This window comes from Littorina saxatilis, unplaced genomic scaffold, assembly GCF_037325665.1.
Source record: "Littorina saxatilis isolate snail1 unplaced genomic scaffold, US_GU_Lsax_2.0 scaffold_491, whole genome shotgun sequence".
NCBI lineage: Eukaryota > Metazoa > Mollusca > Gastropoda > Littorinimorpha > Littorinidae > Littorina > Littorina saxatilis.
The window spans coordinates 31604-50669 of record NW_027128481.1 but is presented as its reverse complement, the minus strand read 5'-3'; the positions used below and the strand labels follow the sequence as shown (position 1 = coordinate 50669).

At 42.1% G+C, this 19066-nt stretch overlaps 4 non-coding genes across 4 annotated transcripts; all 4 read right to left on the bottom strand.

The window, feature by feature from the left end:
- Window positions 1-13775: 13775 nt before the first annotated feature.
- Window positions 13776-13941, bottom strand: LOC138956845 (U1 spliceosomal RNA). The gene has a single exon (XR_011452837.1). It is a non-coding gene; the product is annotated as a U1 spliceosomal RNA (small nuclear RNA).
- A 963-nt stretch (window positions 13942-14904) lies between these two features.
- LOC138956841 (U1 spliceosomal RNA) lies at window positions 14905-15065 on the bottom strand. The gene has a single exon (XR_011452833.1). It is a non-coding gene; the product is annotated as a U1 spliceosomal RNA (small nuclear RNA).
- A 1508-nt stretch (window positions 15066-16573) lies between these two features.
- LOC138956843 (U1 spliceosomal RNA) lies at window positions 16574-16739 on the bottom strand. Its single transcript, XR_011452835.1, has one exon. It is a non-coding gene; the product is annotated as a U1 spliceosomal RNA (small nuclear RNA).
- A 1785-nt stretch (window positions 16740-18524) lies between these two features.
- Window positions 18525-18690, bottom strand: LOC138956844 (U1 spliceosomal RNA). Its single transcript, XR_011452836.1, has one exon. It is a non-coding gene; the product is annotated as a U1 spliceosomal RNA (small nuclear RNA).
- Window positions 18691-19066: the final 376 nt, after the last annotated feature.

Genomic DNA, 19066 nt, shown 5'->3' with positions numbered 1-19066 from the left:
AAAGAGAAATGTGAATCGACAGACATGGTTTTCCAGAGTTTCATGTTGCATCAAGTGATTCGTCGGTCTGTGCCAGTGAACTCTTGTCTATCATTCTCTACATGTGAGTGAAAGTCCATTACGAGCGCAAGTGATGTTCGTTCAGTGCAAGACACTAAAGAGGCACCCACATGGTGTACTCCTGAACTTCGGGGTTTACTTCTACTAGGTGACTACATTCACCCAACTACTACATCAAGAGTCAACAATCAATATTATCCACATCCTTCCACCCCATCACATTTATTCTTACTATTCTTTTGTTTAAACAATTTTTTTTTTAAATTAGTTATTATTTGTTTAACTACTTTTGTTGTTTTTTCTTTTCTTTCTTAACGATTTACCGGTGAACCCGAAGTCGATTTCGCGAATTCTTCGCAAAGTCTTCTCAGTACTGAATTATCAGTACTAAATCTTCATGAAGCCAGCTTAGCGAAGTAGACTTCGCCCATTTAATTTGAGGCTTAACGATGCTACGACCCTTCCAGACTGGCGGTTTTACTAATCATATGGCGGCTACGTAAGAGTGGCTCCTAACACACCAAAGTAGGAACATTCATTTACTCCAAGAAGCATATAGACGCCAACAAGAAGCTGAGGATAAGTTGACCGGGCCGCGTGAGGTGAACCTGTCTTGGCCTCACAGTGCTGACAGTCGGCAGATGCGGCGACACGGAGGGTGGTTGTAAGTAAACAGGAGTTTTCAGACACTGTACACGGCAAGGATGGTCCACTCATGTCCTCAAGTCGGTCTAGATTGCCTGTTGGTGTTTCCTTGCAAACAGTCTACGCACGTACGTGTTACCCGTGAAGTTGACTACGGTGATATAACTCGGATTATCCGACATACGTGACAGAGAGAGAGAGAGAGAGAGAGAGAGAGAGAGAGAGAGAGAGAGAGTGAGAGAGAGAGAGAGAGAATAGAGAGAGAGAGCGAGAGAGCGAGAGAGAGCACCAATGTGAAAAATCTAGGTTTGTCTTTACCACTGAAAAGATGCTGCATCATGTACTCGTTTACTGAATATGGTAGGGGAAATAATGAATGGCCTTTCTATCCTACAACCGATTTTCACGTAAACGACCTTTTCACAAAGATCATGTATGTAGGGGAAGGGCTCCTAATATGGACCACTTTTTGTTTCATGCTGATAACTAGCTTGTTTTCTTGCGAAGAAGTTTTATTTTGTGTTTGGTAGTCCTTCTCTCTTAGGTTAACCGTTAGGCCTAAGTAGAGTGAAATAGCTTTGATAGACATTCAGCAAAAATTAAATACAGAAAAAATCACAAAGGGTCCATATTAGGAGCTTGGGCGCCTAATATGGACCAGTGAAGCGGCCTTCACGAATCACTGTAAAAAGCCCCCTATATTTTAAAATAACATGATACAACTTAGTGTACAAGTCAGCCTAATTAAAATATGCTTTAGATTTATCTGTTTCGGGTTGATGAGAGCATTATTTGAAGGACATCAGGAAGCTAAAGAACCTTATCAAAAACAGAGTGAAAATAAGTGAAATTATCAACTTATCATTTTTTTTTTAATCTCGAGGGCTACTTATAGGTTATTTCCAGCAAGCTTCGTAATGAATGAATGAAAATAGCCTTTAGCTTTTATTTTCTTCGATTTGTTGAAGGTGGTCCATATTAGGGGACTCGCACATACTTTGAGATTTTGCTATTATTTTTTGTTTGCAGTACAAATTCGGGGTCAACACTGCTAAAATGTAACAAATACGGTTTTAGCTGTCATATATAGCAATTTTTGTGTGATAAAAGCTTTGGCTGTGGACAGAAACGAGTCCGTTTTAGGCTGCAAATTTAGAGTGAACGCTGCCAAAAGTGAAAAAAAGAGAAAAAGACAAACGGTTTTGAGATTTGTGTTTCTGCTACTGTTTTGACATGTGGAAGTTATCCAGAGAGGGTGAATACAGCGAATAAAACTTGTTTGAGCGCTCTAGCGCCGTTAGTTTGTCAGAACAGAAGGTGGTCCATATTAGGAGCCGGTCCATATTAGGAGCCCTTCCCCTACAGAAAGGCATCTGCCTGGTGTTTTTTTATGTGTGTTTTTTTATGACGGGTAATATGGATCAAAGCGAATATCGCCACAGGCAAGAATAAACGAAACCAACACACTAGAACTGTCAGGACAAACTCTGCGACAAGCCTGGCATATTATATTCGCGACCAGTAGTCCCGAGGGAGGCTAAAATGTACTTCATTGGCCTGCGTTGTGTCAGCCTGACAGGAAACCTACAGTGGGGGACCAGCGGTCACTGCTGACGGCAGATTGGGTGACTGGAGATAGTCTGACACTCGACTAGTTTAGGTCCCATGAGGCTATATCATCAGTTCCCCGCCACGCTCCCCCGACACACCTATTGCCCAAATATGCTTCCGGGCTTTTCTTTTTTCAAACTTTCACAACTTCGAATTGTACTGATCTTGTCTAGATGAAAAAAGAATTCTTTTATTATTAAAGAATGTTTGTGTAACAAGCTGTCAATTTATTATTTAGATTTTAAAAGTTAGGTCTAGCGCAAAAACGCACCACAGTCCAAAAACATTCTGATAATCATCAATCCACGGCTATGGCCAGTTTACATCGATAGAATGAGACCCGAAGGGAAGTAACTCATGTTTGACCTGAGAGTTCAGGATGGGTCCAAAAAGTGTTAAGACAATCTGCAAAATTAATTCTTTAAAAATTTCACGCTCTTTGACTCGGCCTCAGGAGGAAAAAAACTTTTGACCTTGCCATCGGCGAGGTCAAAGAAATACGCATGCTGGCAGCTGGGAGCGTCCTGGTAGGGTGCTCCTCAGCATCACAACAAAACAAGCTATTGAGGCTGGACTCGATCGGCGGCATCAAAGTGAAATGCCACCGTCCGGAGGTAACAACCGAAGGTGTCATTAAACGCATACCCACAATACATTCTGGAACAGACCTGTCTGAGATGGCAGTGGGCGTGCGCGTCCGGATGGAGGATGGGAGTCTTGTAGAAAAGGGCCCCTCCTCGGTTCGATCTTTTCGCCGTCTTCTCCTTAGGGATGGGAAACCGTCTCAGGCGGTCCGTGTCACGTTTACAACGGCAATTCTTCCAGACAGCGTCGTTCTGGAGAGTGAGGTGTACGGCGTCGAACCCTACACTCATCCAGTGCGGCGCTGTACGAAGTGCCAGAGACTATCGCACCTAAAACAACAATGCAAATCAAAAGTGCAGATCTGCCCCCGATGTGGCTCCAAGGGCCACGACGGAGCGACGTGCACCAAGGCCAAACATTGCGTAAACTGCAAGGGCGAGCATTCCGTCGCTTATCTTGGATGCCCGGAAATGAGACTGAGGCTGCAGGCCAATAAGATCAGGTCGGCAGCATACATACCATATTCTGAGGCCCTGGATCGGGCGCGGCGCGAGCTCGCCAAACAACAAAATAAAACAGCGACTGCCCCAGCGGAAATGAGGGACTCCTTCTGGAGTCCCCCTCCGCAACCGATCCGGCGGACCTCAACCCCCCGGTCCGGGTACTCTTTGGCTGTCCAGAGACCCCCCCTGGGTGGGCAAGTAAATAAAATACAAGAAATCAAAATCAAAATGACCGAACATGACAATACACTCCTTCCAGTTCATGCGGACAGTTCTGCTGCAACCGCGAAGCACCAAACAACTTCGCAAAATCCAAATCCTGGCCCCCAGGCGCCCTGTAAGTCTCAGACGGCTCGGGCAGAGGCGCCGCTTCATGGGACCCCCGGGTTAAAGGCCTCCCTCCTACGCAAAGCCCAGAAAGAAGAGCAGCTCTTCGAGAGGTTGATGGGGAGAATGGAGGAGGGATTGGCCCAGAGATTCAGAGAATACAAACTTAAAACTGAACAGGAAATAAAGCAGCAGATGAGGGAGGAGCAGGAGAAGGCAGAGCATGAGCTAGCCGACGCTGCACTAGATAAGCTAAAAACAGGAGAGCAATATGTAAATTTAAATGAACAACAAAGAGGCCTTCAAGGTTTCATCGAGCAGTGCCTCGGCTTCATGGTTAAGGCCAGACAGATGCAGAGTCCTCTCGACCTGATCGACTCCCTCTCAGCTACATACACACAACTCTCCAACACCAAGGTTATTTTGAACGCTTCATTCCGGGCGGCGCCACTCTGGCGCTGGGCGCCCTTGCTGGTGCCAAGCAGTTGTCCGTGACGGATATGAAAGCTGTTAAAACCACTTTTTAACCTATTTTAAATCTGCCCTTTAACTTACCTTCTTTGTGCGTGTTAATTAAAATGGCTGAACAAGGTGAAAGCGGTCACGGATTTATCATATTACAGTGGAACTGTCGCTCTATCAACTCTAACTTTTCTCAGCTATATAATTATATATCAAATCACTCTTCTGACATCTTAGTTATCCAGTCAGTCAAGAGAAAACGCTCCCTACTGCCTTCTATAGATGGTTTTGACTTCCCTCCCATAGTAGAGCAAAAGGGATCAGGGCAACTCATTCAAACAGCTATTTATCTAAAGTCTTCCTTAAATTACAAACCCTTTGCACCTCTCATCCCTAGTTCAGAAAATCTCAGCTACTTGTGCTGTTGAAATCGAAATAAAAGGATCCAAAAACCTCAACATAGTTAACATATATTACCCCCACGGGTGTAATAAAAAAGGAACTACCGACTGGCTAAAATCCCTGGATCATAGCAGGGCACACTGGTGCGTGATGGGTGATTTTAATAATCACCACCCTCTGTGGGACTCTGCTAACCCTAGATACAAACATGCCAATAGCAACCTTGCTGACGTCATTTTGGAAACTGACTTTTGTATACTAAACGATGGCTCGGCAACCAGACTTCCAGACAGAGCTGACCATTCCCCATCAGCAATCGATCTCTCCCTTTGCTCAAATGCCATAGTCACTGACATCGACTGGAACGTTTTCCCGGACGCCCTCGGCTCCGATCACTTACCCATTGTTCTTACCTTCCGCCACTTCGCCCCTAATCGCAATAACTCGGAGGTCAGAAAAAAGTACAATTACAAACAGGCAAATTGGGACAGCTTCCGTGCGGAGCTCGAGGGTGTCAGGGAGGAAACTCTCCTTACGGATGACATCGAAGCCTCTTACAATAACATACGTCAATGTATACTCACTGCTGCCAATAATCACATTCCGCTTAAATCAGTAAATCCTAACTGTAAGGCCAAAAGGAATGAGTGGTGGAATGCAGACTGTGATGAAGCCTTGGCAAACAAGCGATATCACATAAGGACATATCTCAGGCACTGCTCAGACGCTAACTTCACGAATATGAAGTCAGCTGAAATACAATTTAACCAGATCACCGCTGAGGCTAAACTTCAAAACTGGGAAAACTTTGTCCACAAAGAAACTAAAGATTACAAAGACTGTGGCAAAATCTGGAAGAAAATCCGCAGATTTAAATGTAGATACAGAACTAAAGAAAAGCCACTACTATCGGGTGATAAAATGACCACAACTGACTCTGAAAAGGCAAACCTATTAGCAGATACCTTTGCCAAAAATAGTCAATCAAAATCCCTAGATACTGAATGACTCAATTATAGGTTAGATCAGGAGAAGGGTTTCACATACCCCCCAGATGACAACCAGTTGCCTATAAACTGCATGTTTAAGGCAAAAGAAGTCCAAAACGCCATCTCTTCTGTGAAAGACCCAAAAAAATCCACAGGTTTAGACCCAATATCATATCACATGATAAAACATCCACCACCTAACTTTGTTAAGTTGCTCACTCAGTTTTTCAATCTATGCTGGCTAAAGGATACTATCCCCGCAGCGTGGTCAGACTCACAAGTAGTAGCAGTATTGAAGAGCGGAAAACCGGGCAATCTACCTGGCAGTTACCGCCCCATATCACTAACCCCCCACCTCAGCAAGATCTTTGAGCGTGTGGTGAACCAGAGGCTGGAGTTCCACCTCAATAAACACAATATCATTCCAACATGCCAGGCAGGTTTTAGGCAAGGTCGTTCGTGTGCGGACCACATTGTGCACGTCACTGAAAAAATCAACAAGTCGCGTAAGGCGAAAATACAATATTTAGTCAAGTAGCTGTCGAACTCACAGAATGAAACTGAACGCAATGCCATTTTTCAGCAAGACCGTATACTCGTAGCATCGTCAGTCCACCGCTCATGGCAAAGGCAGTGAAATTGACAAGAAGAGCGGGGTAGTAGTTGCGCTAAGAAGGATAGCACGCTTTTCTGTACCTCTCTTCGTTTTAACTTTCTGAGCGTGTTTTTAATCCAAACATATCATATCTATATGTTTTTGGAATCAGGAACCGACAAGGAATAAGATGAAAGTGTTTTTAAATTGATTTGGACAATTTAATTTTGATAATAATTTTTATATATTTAATTTTCAGAGCTTGTTTTTAATCCGAATATAACATATTTATATGTTTTTGGAATCAGCAAATGATGGAAAATAAGATAAACGTAAATTTGGATCGTTTTATAAATTTTTATTTTTTTTTACAATTTTCCGATTTTTAATGACCAAAGTCATTAATTAATTTTTAAGCCACCAAGCTGAAATGCAATACCGAAGTCCGGGCTTTGTCGAAGATTACTTGACCAAAATTTCAACCAATTTGGTTCAAAAATGAGGGCGTGACAGTGCCGCCCCAACTTTCACGAAAAGCCGGATATGACGTCATCAAAGACATTTATCAAAAAAATTAAAAAAACGTTCAGGGATTTCATACCCAGGAACTCTCATGTCAAATTTCATAAAGATCGGTCCAGTAGTTTAGTCTGAATCGCTCTACACACACACACAGACAGACAGACAGACACACACACGCACATACACCACGACCCTCGTTTCGATTCCCCCTCGATGTTAAAATATTTAGTCAAAACTTGACTAAATATAAAAAGACCTTGGCACATAGTAATAATTCTCTTCTTGGAACCTTCTTTGATATTAAATCTGCGTACGACAGCGTCTGGCATGCTCGTCTACTCCTAAAACTCAGCAGACTCGGTGTCTCTGGCCACATGTACCAATTCATCAAAAACTTCATCAGCAATCGCAAGATGTCTGTCCGAGTTGGCTCTTCGGTGTCCGAAACCCATGCGCTGGACATGGGGGTTCCCCAGGGCAGTATCATCGCGCCAAACTTATTCAGCATCATGCTCTATGACATTACTTCTGTTAAGGTTGACGGTGCCAGTGTACTTCTGTATGCGGACGACCTCGCCTTAATAGACACTAATAGACCACGCCATAACAGAGTTACCTACACTGTTGACTTATCTTCTTACCAAACTAAAATCGACAACCTCTGTCAATATATGTACACCAACGGCTTCCAACTAGCCTCAAATAAAACAGTCTTTCTTGTTGTCTCCCGTAGACAACTGTACAGGAACTGCAGTATAAAGATAGGTTGTGATATTATCAAACCGAGCTCAGAAGTTAAGTTCCTCGGCGTTATCATCGATACCCGACTTAACTGGACCAGTCATATCGAACATCTGATCAATAAGGCCATCTTTATATCATACGCTACCTGGCGTCCCAATCCTGGGCCAGAGGACGTAAGTGTGTCACAGAGGTAGTGCGGGCATTAATTCGCTCCCGCCTCCTTTACGGGTGCGAAGCTTATTTCGCGACGCGCCCGGCGCTCATGAAAAAACTGGCTATTATAGAGTGCAGGGCGCTCAAAATAGCTCTGGGACTCTCCCAACAAGCGAGTAAGAGTCGAGTCTACAGCGAGTGTGGGTGGCTGCCCCTTGTGGATGAGATAAAACTCCGTTCAGCTCAGTATGCTGTCAGAGCCCACGCGGTAGAGAACTCTGCCTGCGAGGTCCTGACTGACTTTTTTCCTCAGCACCAAAATTATGAGGCCAACACCAAACATAGCACTCAACTCTTGGCCAAAACGCTACCCTTATCCGACACAGTAAACCGCATTCTAGCCGATAGCGGGGTGAAGGTCAGTGAGCTGGCCAGGGTCCCCCCGCCCTCCTACCCGCCTTGGCTTGAGGAAACCCCTACTATCATATACGACAGTGAAGATAATACTACCAAAAAGGATAACCTCGTCTACCTAGCTACTGTTACAAAAGAAACCCTAAACTACAAATTCTCGGAGCATTTAAAAGTCTTTACTGACGGATCCAAATTTGCAGACGGCAGCGTTGGCTGCGCCTTTGTGATCCCAGATCTCAAAATCTCAAGGAAATATACTCTTAATAAAGACATCTCCATATTCTCAGCCGAGCTATTTGCCTTGCTCATGGCATGCACTTTTATAAATGACCTCCCAGTCACACCGCGTGCGGTAGTTTTCTGCTCTGACTCGCGCTCTTCATTACAAGCTCTGCATCGAAACACATCAAATCGGGCAGAGCTACAAAGAGAAATCCTCTTTATATGTCACCAGTTAATCTCATCCGGCACATCCGTATCATTTCTCTGGGTCCCCTCTCACGTAGGGGTCCGGGGAAATGAACTGGCGGATGTCGCTGCCAAAGAAGCGGCAGAATCTAGCCCAGCTAACACTAACATCGGCTACTCAGTAACCGAGTTCTACAGTAAAATCCGTAAACTCATTCGAAGTCAGTACGTAACATCTCTGTCCTATCAACCCATTGATATGAACGATCTACACCCCGATCTCCCAACAAACCTCCTCACTATCTTCAGACGCCTCCGTGCCGGCGGCTGCCGCTTCCATATCTTTAACAAGTCCTGCCATTGTGGAGAGCCCTATTCATTTCAACACATTTTCGCTCCATGCGCTACATATAGAATTACCTTTAAAACCTTATATGACCATATGCAGCTCCATGGTCTGAGTCCCCAGGATTATTTGCGCAGTAGCAGTTCTATAGGCTGGTCACACAGCTTGCTGCTGTGCCGACTGGTCAGGGACTCGGACATGGGGCTGTGGGTATAACTAAGCCCAGATTATCACATCAGCGTGTTTCCGTTTGAGATCGAGTGGCTCCCGCCATCCCTCCTGATTCTAGCGACTACCCTCTAGACAACATATCCTCACCCAAGGCCCACTAGTCGCCAAACTGTACATATTGTTTTTATTACCACGGCCTTCGTGGCTTACATCTTAATCCTTTTATTTGTAAAAAGTTTTGAGATTTATTGTTCGTGTTCCTCTTACTTGCTCATTTATTTGGTTTTATTGGTGATCCTGAAAGGTTCCACTTTTTAACTCGATTTGAATTAAAAAAAAAATCATTTTACAAACCCGTTATTCAAGATATAGAATACAGACTTATAATTCTTACCAAGAAACATCTTAACTACTTTTCATTTTAACAAATTCCACAGAGCATTATCAACTCAACCCCACCCCCTGCCCTCCTCTCCTTATTTTTTGTTTCTTTCTTTCCTCTTTTTGAAAGCGGACAAACACTCAAGTCCTTAATGGCTCAAAACCGTAGGACTTTTAATATTAATTTTAACGTAGGGCACCTAGGATGTTCCCGTTTGGTGAGCGTTCAAATGGAAGGGTGTTTGTACTGTGTGTAAAAGCCTGACAGTATCTGTGATGGTTTACGGGAGGCTTACTGTCCGGGCGTGATTTCCGGTATTGAATATTCATAACAGCCGTCCAGCACCAAAACGAGGCGCCATTGTTGTAGAGGAGCAAGTCCACGAAAATAAATTCTTTGACAATTTCTCACGCTCGACAGAAAGCAGCCAGGATGTTCCCGTTCGGTGAGCGTTCAAATGGAAGTATGCTTGTACTGTATGTAGACGCTCGGGGAGCTTTGTGGTGGTTTACGGGAGGCTTACTGTGCCTTAAATGAGCATATATATTGTGAGTGGCCAGTGGACTTTTCATTTTCATTGTTTCACTTGATAGACAGGGTTTTCTTCGTTCCTTGTTTATTTTATGCGTGTTTCTCCATCCATTCTTCAACGCTTTCCCTTGACCTTTGTACCTTTGTACCTCTTTATGCATTCCCCACGCCTGAACATGTACTGCCTACTCCTTTTTATTTAAGATCAGTATTACGTTTTGCGCATGTTCCTTATATTTTTCTCACAATGTTGTCACTTTTAAACCTTTTAACAGGTGGTCCTGAGTTTTATCTTTTTCTTAACGAAACTAAAATTGAATTAAAAATCCATGTTTTTAATGGTCCTTCCCCTAGGAAGTCAACGCATATAAAGGAAAAAGTATGAATATTTCTCTTACAAGGATCTTAACGTATATTTCTTATTGCCCCACCCCCCTCCCTTATTCATGGAGAGCGGGGTCGGGGTCCTATCACGGTCGGGCTTGCTTGGTCTTGCCCTTTTCTTTCCCTCCTTTTCTTCTTTTAGCGTATCATCAACTCATGGGGCGGGGATATAGCTCAGTTGGTAGCGCGCTGGATTTGTATTCAGTTGGCCGCTGTCAGCGTGAGTTCGATCTTAGGTTCGGCGGAAATTTATTTCACAGAGTCAACTTTGTGTGCAGACTCTCTTCGGTGTCCGAACCTCCCCCCGGCCGTGTACACTACATTGGGTGTGCACGTTAAAGATCCCACGATTGACAAAAGGGTCTTTCCTGGCAAAATTGCTTAGGCACAGTTAATAATTGTCTACCTATACCCGTGTGACTTGGAATAATAGGCCGTGAAAGGTAAATATGCGCCGAAATGGCTGCAATCTACTGGCCGTATAAAATTTCATCTCACACGGCATCACTGCAGAGCGCCTAGAACTGTACCCACGGAATATGCGCGATATAAGACTCATTGATTGATTGATTGAACTCATGTCCCTTAAAGGAACATTTCCTGTGAGGACGTTAAAGGGCAGCTGTCGGGTTGCCTGGTCTCAAAAATGCGCGGAGTCGCGTGCAAAAACGCGTTTAAGAGTTTTCCGAGTTGATTCAACTAAAGACTGTTGATTTGGTCCAGAAGAAGACACTTTCATCATTAGTTTGAAACCATTAAAATGCGTGAAACTTTCTGCTAGTTCTCACAATCCGCAAAAAAACGAAGCAGTTGGCAGGCCGAAACGACTCAAAATCCGCGACCGACAACTCTGTCAGCACAAGAAAGACGCCGCAGCGTTAGCCTTGCTGTGACGTCACTCGAGGAAGCCGATGAGGCCGCTGTGAAGTTTACAGTACAATGTAGACTACAGCTGGACATCTGTGCGCGTGATTGATTCTTGCACAAAGTAAAGTATTAGGATGGTAATATCTTCTCAAGACCCACGTTCACATTTTCTCTTCTTTGATCTGACCGACTGCAACCTTTACAAGTCATTTCTAAAGTGGTTCACATGCTGTTGCTACTCCTCCAGTCCACCCGGTTAAACCATAAAGTTGCTCAACCACAGACCCTCGTGTCCCTTGTCAGCAGACACTGTACACTTATGAAGAAGGTCCGCTTGAGGTGTCACCCCAATTACCGTGTACGTGTGAGGTACTGAATTCAAGACAAAAGCCAACTCTGTCGGTGGGAAAATCTAGGAAAGAGATGATGATAATACATCTTCAGTTACTCACTCAAGTAGATAGACGAGATAAGATAAAGGGAAGAGAGACGGAGACAAAGATGAAACAGTGGATCTAGTGTGGAAAATGGGGGAGGGGGGTTCGGCCGCAAAAAATCAAAGATGAATTTGTCAAACTGTGTTTTGTGATGGTTATCGTGTGTGTGTGTGTGTGTGTGTGTGTGTGTGTGTGTGATAACACGTATGTGTGTGTGTGTATATGTGTGATAACACGTTTGTGTGTGTGTGTTTGTGTGTGTGTGTGTGTGTGTGTGTCTGTGTCTGTGTGTGTGTGTCTGTGTGTGAGTGTGTTTGTGTGTGTGTGTGTTTGTGTTCCTCGACGCGTGACAATATCTGCCAATAAGTTAAACAAAATCAAACAAGTCGCGTAAGGCGAAAATACAATATTTAGTCAAGTAGCTGCCCTTTTTCAGCAAGACCGTATACTCGTAGCATCGTCAGTCCACCGCTCATGGCAAAGGCAGTGAAATTGACAAGAAGAGCGGGGTAGTAGTTGCGCTAAGAAGGATAGCACGCTTTTCTGTACCTCTCTTTGTTTTAACTTTCTGAGCGTGTTTTTAATCCAAACATATCATATCTATATGTTTTTGGAATCAGGAACCGACAAGGAATAAGATGAAAGTATTTTTAAATTGATTTCGAAAAAAAAAATTTGATAATCATTTTTATATATTTAATTTTCAGAGCTTGTTTTTAATCCGAATATAACATATTTATATGTTTTTGGAATCAGCAAATGATGGAGAATAAGATAAACGTAAATTTGGATCGTTTTATAAATTTTTATTTTTTTTTACAATTTTCCGATTTTTAATGACCAAAGTCATTAATTAATTTTTAAGCCACCAAGCTGAAATGCAATACCGAACCCCGGGCTTCGTCGAAGATTACTTGACCAAAATTTCAACCAATTTGGTTGAAAAATGAGGGCGTGACAGTGCCGCCTCAACTTTCACGAAAAGCCGGATATGACGTCATCAAAGACATTTATCAAAAAAATGAAAAAAACGTTCGGGGATTTCATACCCAGGAACTCTCATGTCAAATTTCATAAAGATCGGTCCAGTAGTTTAGTCTGAATCGCTCTACACACACACACAGACACACACACAGACACACGCACATACACCATACCCTCGTTTCGATTCCCCCTCGATGTTAAAATATTTAGTCAAAACTTGACTAAATATAACAAAAGCAGGAGGGGGACGGACGACATGTTATGAACTCCGTTTTTTACTGCGAAATTTTGGCCTGGGAGAAGTCACCCCATCCTAAGTTTCTCTTCACCTACCCGTGACGTATGCTTGAGGGCTTGACTAGACAACCCGATTGCGCCCATTAAACGGCATAAAGAGAGCACCGTTCAACCCGGCCGATTCCGCGGCTGACGTCACGCGTCCAAGGGAAGTAATTTTCGAGCGGGCTGCATTGACTCGGCCAAGAATGCAAACTTTCTTCGATTAAAGACATTGTAGCATGTCTAAAGTCTTCGCACTTGTGTTATCGATCAAGCTGTCAAAATCACCAAGTAACTTTTAAGTATAGTTTCAGTTACATGATAACTCATTCTAAGGAACAGATTTTGAGAGCCACAACCCGACAGCTGCCCTTTAAGGACCCCTTTTATTTATTTAGTTAATTATTGTCTTTTAGAATCAGTAATCATACGTTCACCACACCTATAAAACGCTACATTTTATTTAATTGCTGGTGCCCTATTTCAGCGAGTTAAAATGAGCATTGCTATTTGATCACAAGGAGCCACAATGGAAATACCCTTTCAGTTAAGACAACTCTTTCGAGAAAGCATTAAAAATCCAGATGGATGACTTCCCTTGATAGACAGGGTTCTCTTCGCTCCTTGTTTCTTTTATGCGTGTTTCTCCATCCATTCTTCAACGCTTTCCCTTGACCTTTGTTCCTCTTTATGCATTTCCCACGCCTGAACATGTACTGCCTACTCCTTGACTTCTTAGACCGTCTGAGACCTCCGGCTTATCAAAACGGTCTCAATCATATCAGAATGTAACAATAAACCCAAACAAGTGGACAGATTGTACCCTTTTTATTTTTATTGATTTTTTTACAGATGGAAATACTGATTTTTCCTTAAATCTAAGATCCTTTTTCAATTAAAAAAAATGTACGGTTTAATGAGCATATAAATTGTGAGTGGGGAGGGTGGACTTTTCATTTTCATTGTTTCACTTGCAGGGGATAGCGCGAACGCAGTCCCCCTCACCAAGAAATGACACACTCGAGTCATCAACATTTGTGATGATCGTAGGGGTCAGCCCGCCCGTGTAGTGCAATGGACAGGCCTCGCCCCAGGAGTACCCCCTTGTTGATCAAGGTGTCTCCCGTGCCAGGTAAGTATGCCACATTCGGAAACACCACAAACCCCGACCCAAAGCAATTTCTCAAACTGCTGTGGTGTTGTTCACACATATACTTTTCTTGAATATCTTTTTTAATCCTATTATTATTAGAAATACTTCAGCCAAACCTAACATGTGTAGATAGTTACAAATACATGTAGTAATGTTGATTTTAAATATTCACATGACTACAATATTTTGTTGATTAATATTAAAACATAGCCCTGTCCTGGAAAATATGTTCAGAACAGCTACTATGCTCAGGACAGCAACTATGCTCAAGACAACTATAATGTCTATTGTTAGCAACCAATCAGATCTGAGTACTTCTCAGTGTATCTCTAAAGATTGCGGCTTAATAAATATTGTCTTACATTAGTTAATTATTGTCTTTTAGAATCAGTAATCATACGTTCACCACACCTATAAAACGCTACATTTTGTTTAATTGCTGGTGCCCTATTTCAGCGAGTTAAAATGAGCATTGCTATTTGATCACAAGGAGCCACAATGGAAATACCCTTTCAGTTAAGACAACTCTTTCGAGAAAACATTAAAAATCAAGATGGATGACTTCCCTTGATAGACAGGGTTCTCTTCGCTCCTTGTTTCTTTTATGCGTGTTTCTCCATCCATTCTTCAACGCTTTCCCTTGACCTTTGTTCCTCTTTATGCATTTCCCACGCCTGAACATGTACTGCCTACTCCTTGACTTCTTAGACCGTCTGAGACCTCCGGCTTATCAAAACGGTCTCAATCATATCAGAATGTAACAATAAACCCAAACAAGTGGACAGATTGTACCCTTTTTATTTTTATTGATTTTTTTACAGATGGAAATACTGATTTTTCCTTAAATCTAAGATCCTTTTTCAATTAAAAAAAATGTATTTGACTTGGTTTAATGAGCATATAAATTGTGAGTGGGGAGGGTGAACTTTTCATTTTCATTGTTTCACTTGCAGGGGATAGCGCGAACGCAGTCCCCCTCACCAAGAAATTACACACTCGAGTCATCAACATTTGTGATGATCGTAGGGGTCAGCCCGCCCGTGTAGTGCAATGGACAGGCCTCGCCCCAGGAGTACCCCCTTGTTGATCAAGGTTAAGTTAAAATTAATATTAAAAGTCCTACGGTTTTGAGCCATTAAGGACTTGAGTGTTTGTCCGCTTTCAAAAAGAGGAAAGAAAGAAACAAAAAATAAGGAGAGGAGGGCAGGGGGTGGGGTTGAGTTGATAATGCTCTGTGGAATTTGTTAAAATGAAAAGTAGTTAAGATGTTTCTTGGTAAGAATTATAAGTCTGTATTCTATATCTTGAATAACGGGCTTGTAATATTATTTTTTTTTATTTCAAATCGAGTTAAAAAGTGGAACCTTTCAGGATCACCAATAAAACCAAATAGATGAGCAAGTAAGAGGAACACGAACAATAAATCTCAAAACTTTTTACAAATAAAAGGATTAAGATGTAAGCCACGAAGGCCGTGGTAATAAAAACAATATGTACAGTTTGGCGACTAGTGGGCCTTGGGTGAGGATATGTTGTCTAGAAGGTAGTCGCTGGAATCAGGAGGGATGGCGGGAGCCACTCGACCTCAAACTGAAACACGCTGATGTGATAATCTGGGCTTGTTGATCAAGGTGTCTCCCGTGCCAGGTAAGTATGCCACATTCGGAAACACCACAAACCCCGACCCAAAGCAATTTCTCAAACTGCTGTGGTGTTGTTCACACATATACTTTTCTTGAATATCTTTTTTAATCCTATTATTATTAGAAATACTTCAGCCAAACCTAACATGTGTAGATAGTTACAAATACATGTAGTAATGTTGATTTTAAATATTCACATGACTACAATATTTTGTTGATTAATATTAAAACATAGCCCTGTCCTGGAAAATATGTTCAGAACAGCTACTATGCTCAGGACAGCAACTATGCTCAAGACAACTATAATGTCTATTGTTAGCAACCAATCAGATCTGAGTACTTCTCAGTGTATCTCTAAAGATTGCGGCTTAATAAATATTGTCTTACATTAGTTAATTATTGTCTTTTAGAATCAGTAATCATACGTTCACCACACCTATAAAACGCTACATTTTGTTTAATTGCTGGTGCCCTATTTCAGCGAGTTAAAATGAGCATTGCTATTTGATCACAAGGAGCCACAATGGAAATACCCTTTCAGTTAAGACAACTCTTTCGAGAAAACATTAAAAATCAAGATGGATGACTTCCCTTGATAGACAGGGTTCTCTTCGCTCCTTGTTTCTTTTATGCGTGTTTCTCCATCCATTCTTCAACGCTTTCCCTTGACCTTTGTTCCTCTTTATGCATTTCCCACGCCTGAACATGTACTGCCTACTCCTTGACTTCTTAGACCGTCTGAGACCTCCGGCTTATCAAAACGGTCTCAATCATATCAGAATGTAACAATAAACCCAAACAAGTGGACAGATTGTACCCTTTTTATTTTTATTGATTTTTTTACAGATGGAAATACTGATTTTTCCTTAAATCTAAGATCCTTTTTCAATTAAAAAAAAATGTATTTGACTTGGTTTAATGAGCATATAAATTGTGAGTGGGGAGGGTGGACTTTTCATTTTCATTGTTTCACTTGCAGGGGATAGCGCGAACGCAGTCCCCCTCACCAAGAAATTACACACTCGAGTCATCAACATTTGTGATGATCGTAGGGGTCAGCCCGCCCGTGTAGTGCAATGGACAGGCCTCGCCCCAGGAGTACCCCCTTGTTGATCAAGGTGTCTCCCGTGCCAGGTAAGTATGCCACATTCGGTTGATGATAAAATCGTTTATTTAACGTCACTCTGTAAAAACATTGGCGACATTTGTCTTAGATTAAGAACACACACATGCACGCACACAAACTTTCCCTTTATGTACAGTGGTTCACCACCCTCCCGCCCCCCGCACACTCTCGCTCATCTAATTAAAAATGGTGTTAAGAGATACTTGGATATAAAATGGTGTTTTTAAAAGTTCTGATAAAAATATATAGTAGCTGTATGAGTAGCAATGGCGTCAGCCGCAGCAACGTCTCTTCATATCCAGGGACCAAGTGGGTGCGTGTGCATAAGTCCAGCGATAAGTTTGGGACCTTGCCACCCAAGGTCTTTATTAAAACTTAAAAGATAGCTTAATTTTTCCTTTGAGGTATTTGGCAGAATATTTCTATTTGAGTTTATAAATTGAGTCAGGGGTTGAAAGTGGCATGAGTTCAAATCACACTCCAAAGTCAAATGAGCAATGGTGAGGTCGGATTGACAGGTGCATTTAAGCTCTAGAAATTGGTAATTCCCAGCTTCTGCCCTTAGGCGGTTAATCCTTTTTATTACACGTGGGCATGCATTATAGGTGTTCATCTGTTTTGATGGGGCTTCCCGAATGAGCCAGCCAGAGCTTATAGCCTTGTGCATATATTTGTTCCTCCATTCTCTCCAGAGAAGAGAGTCTGTAAGGCTACTGATCTCAGAAGCAGACAATGGCAGGTCTACCTCGGAGGCGCCTATGCCTTGGGCAGCTTCTTTAGCGGCTTTGTCCGCTTTCTCGTTGCCAGGCACGTTCACGTGTGCTGGACACCAGACCAGGTTAATCTCCACATTCGGAAACACCACAAACCCCGACCCAAAGCAATTTCTCAAACTGCTGTGGTGTTGTTCACACATATACTTTTCTTGAATATCTTTTTTAATCCTATTATTATTAGAAATACTTCAGCCAAACCTAACATGTGTAGATAGTTACAAATACATGTAGTAATGTTGATTTTAAATATTCACATGACTACAATATTTTGTTGATTAATATTAAAACATAGCCCTGTCCTGGAAAATATGTTCAGAACAGCTACTATGCTCAGGACAGCAACTATGCTCAAGACAACTATAATGTCTATTGTTAGCAACCAATCAGATCTGAGTACTTCTCAGTGTATCTCTAAAGATTGCGGCTTAATAAATATTGTCTTACATTAGTTAATTATTGTCTTTTAGAATCAGTAATCATACGTTCACCACACCTATAAAACGCTACATTTTGTTTAATTGCTGGTGCCCTATTTCAGCGAGTTAAAATGAGCATTGCTATTTGATCACAAGGAGCCACAATGGAAATACCCTTTCAGTTAAGACAACTCTTTCGAGAAAACATTAAAAATCAAGATGGATGACTTCCCTTGATAGACAGGGTTCTCTTCGCTCCTTGTTTCTTTTATGCGTGTTTCTCCATCCATTCTTCAACGCTTTCCCTTGACCTTTGTTCCTTTTTATGCATTTCCCACGCCTGAACATGTACTGCCTACTCCTTGACTTCTTAGACCGTCTGAGACCTCCGGCTTATCAAAACGGTCTCAATCATATCAGAATGTAACAATAAACCCAAACAAGTGAACAGATTGTACCCTTTTTATTTTTATTGATTTTTTTACAGATGGAAATACTGATTTTTCCTTAAATCTAAGATCCTTTTTCAATTAAAAAAAATGTACGGTTTAATGAGCATATAAATTGTGAGTGGGGAGGGTGGACTTTTCATTTTCATTGTTTCACTTGCAGGGGATAGCGCGAACGCAGTCCCCCTCACCAAGAAATGACACACTCGAGTCATCAACATTTGTGATGATCGTAGGGGTCAGCCCGCCCGTGTAGTGCAATGGACAGGCCTCGCCCCAGGAGTACCCCCTTGTTGATCAAGGTGTCTCCCGTGCCAGGTAAGTATGCCACATTCGGAAACACCACAAACCCCGACCCAAAGCAATTTCTCAAACTGCTGTGGTGTTGTTCACACATATACTTTTCTTGAATATCTTTTTTAATCCTATTATTATTAGAAATACTTCAGCCAAACCTAACATGTGTAGTTACAAATACATGTAGTAATGTTGATTTTAAATATTCACATGACTACAATATTTTGTTGATTAATATTAAAACATAGCCCTGTCCTGGAAAATATGTTCAGAACAGCTACTATGCTCAGGACAGCAACTATGCTCAAGACAACTATAATGTCTATTGTTAGCAACCAATCAGATCTGAGTACTTCTCAGTGTATCTCTAAAGATTGCGGCTTAATAAATATTGTCTTACATTAG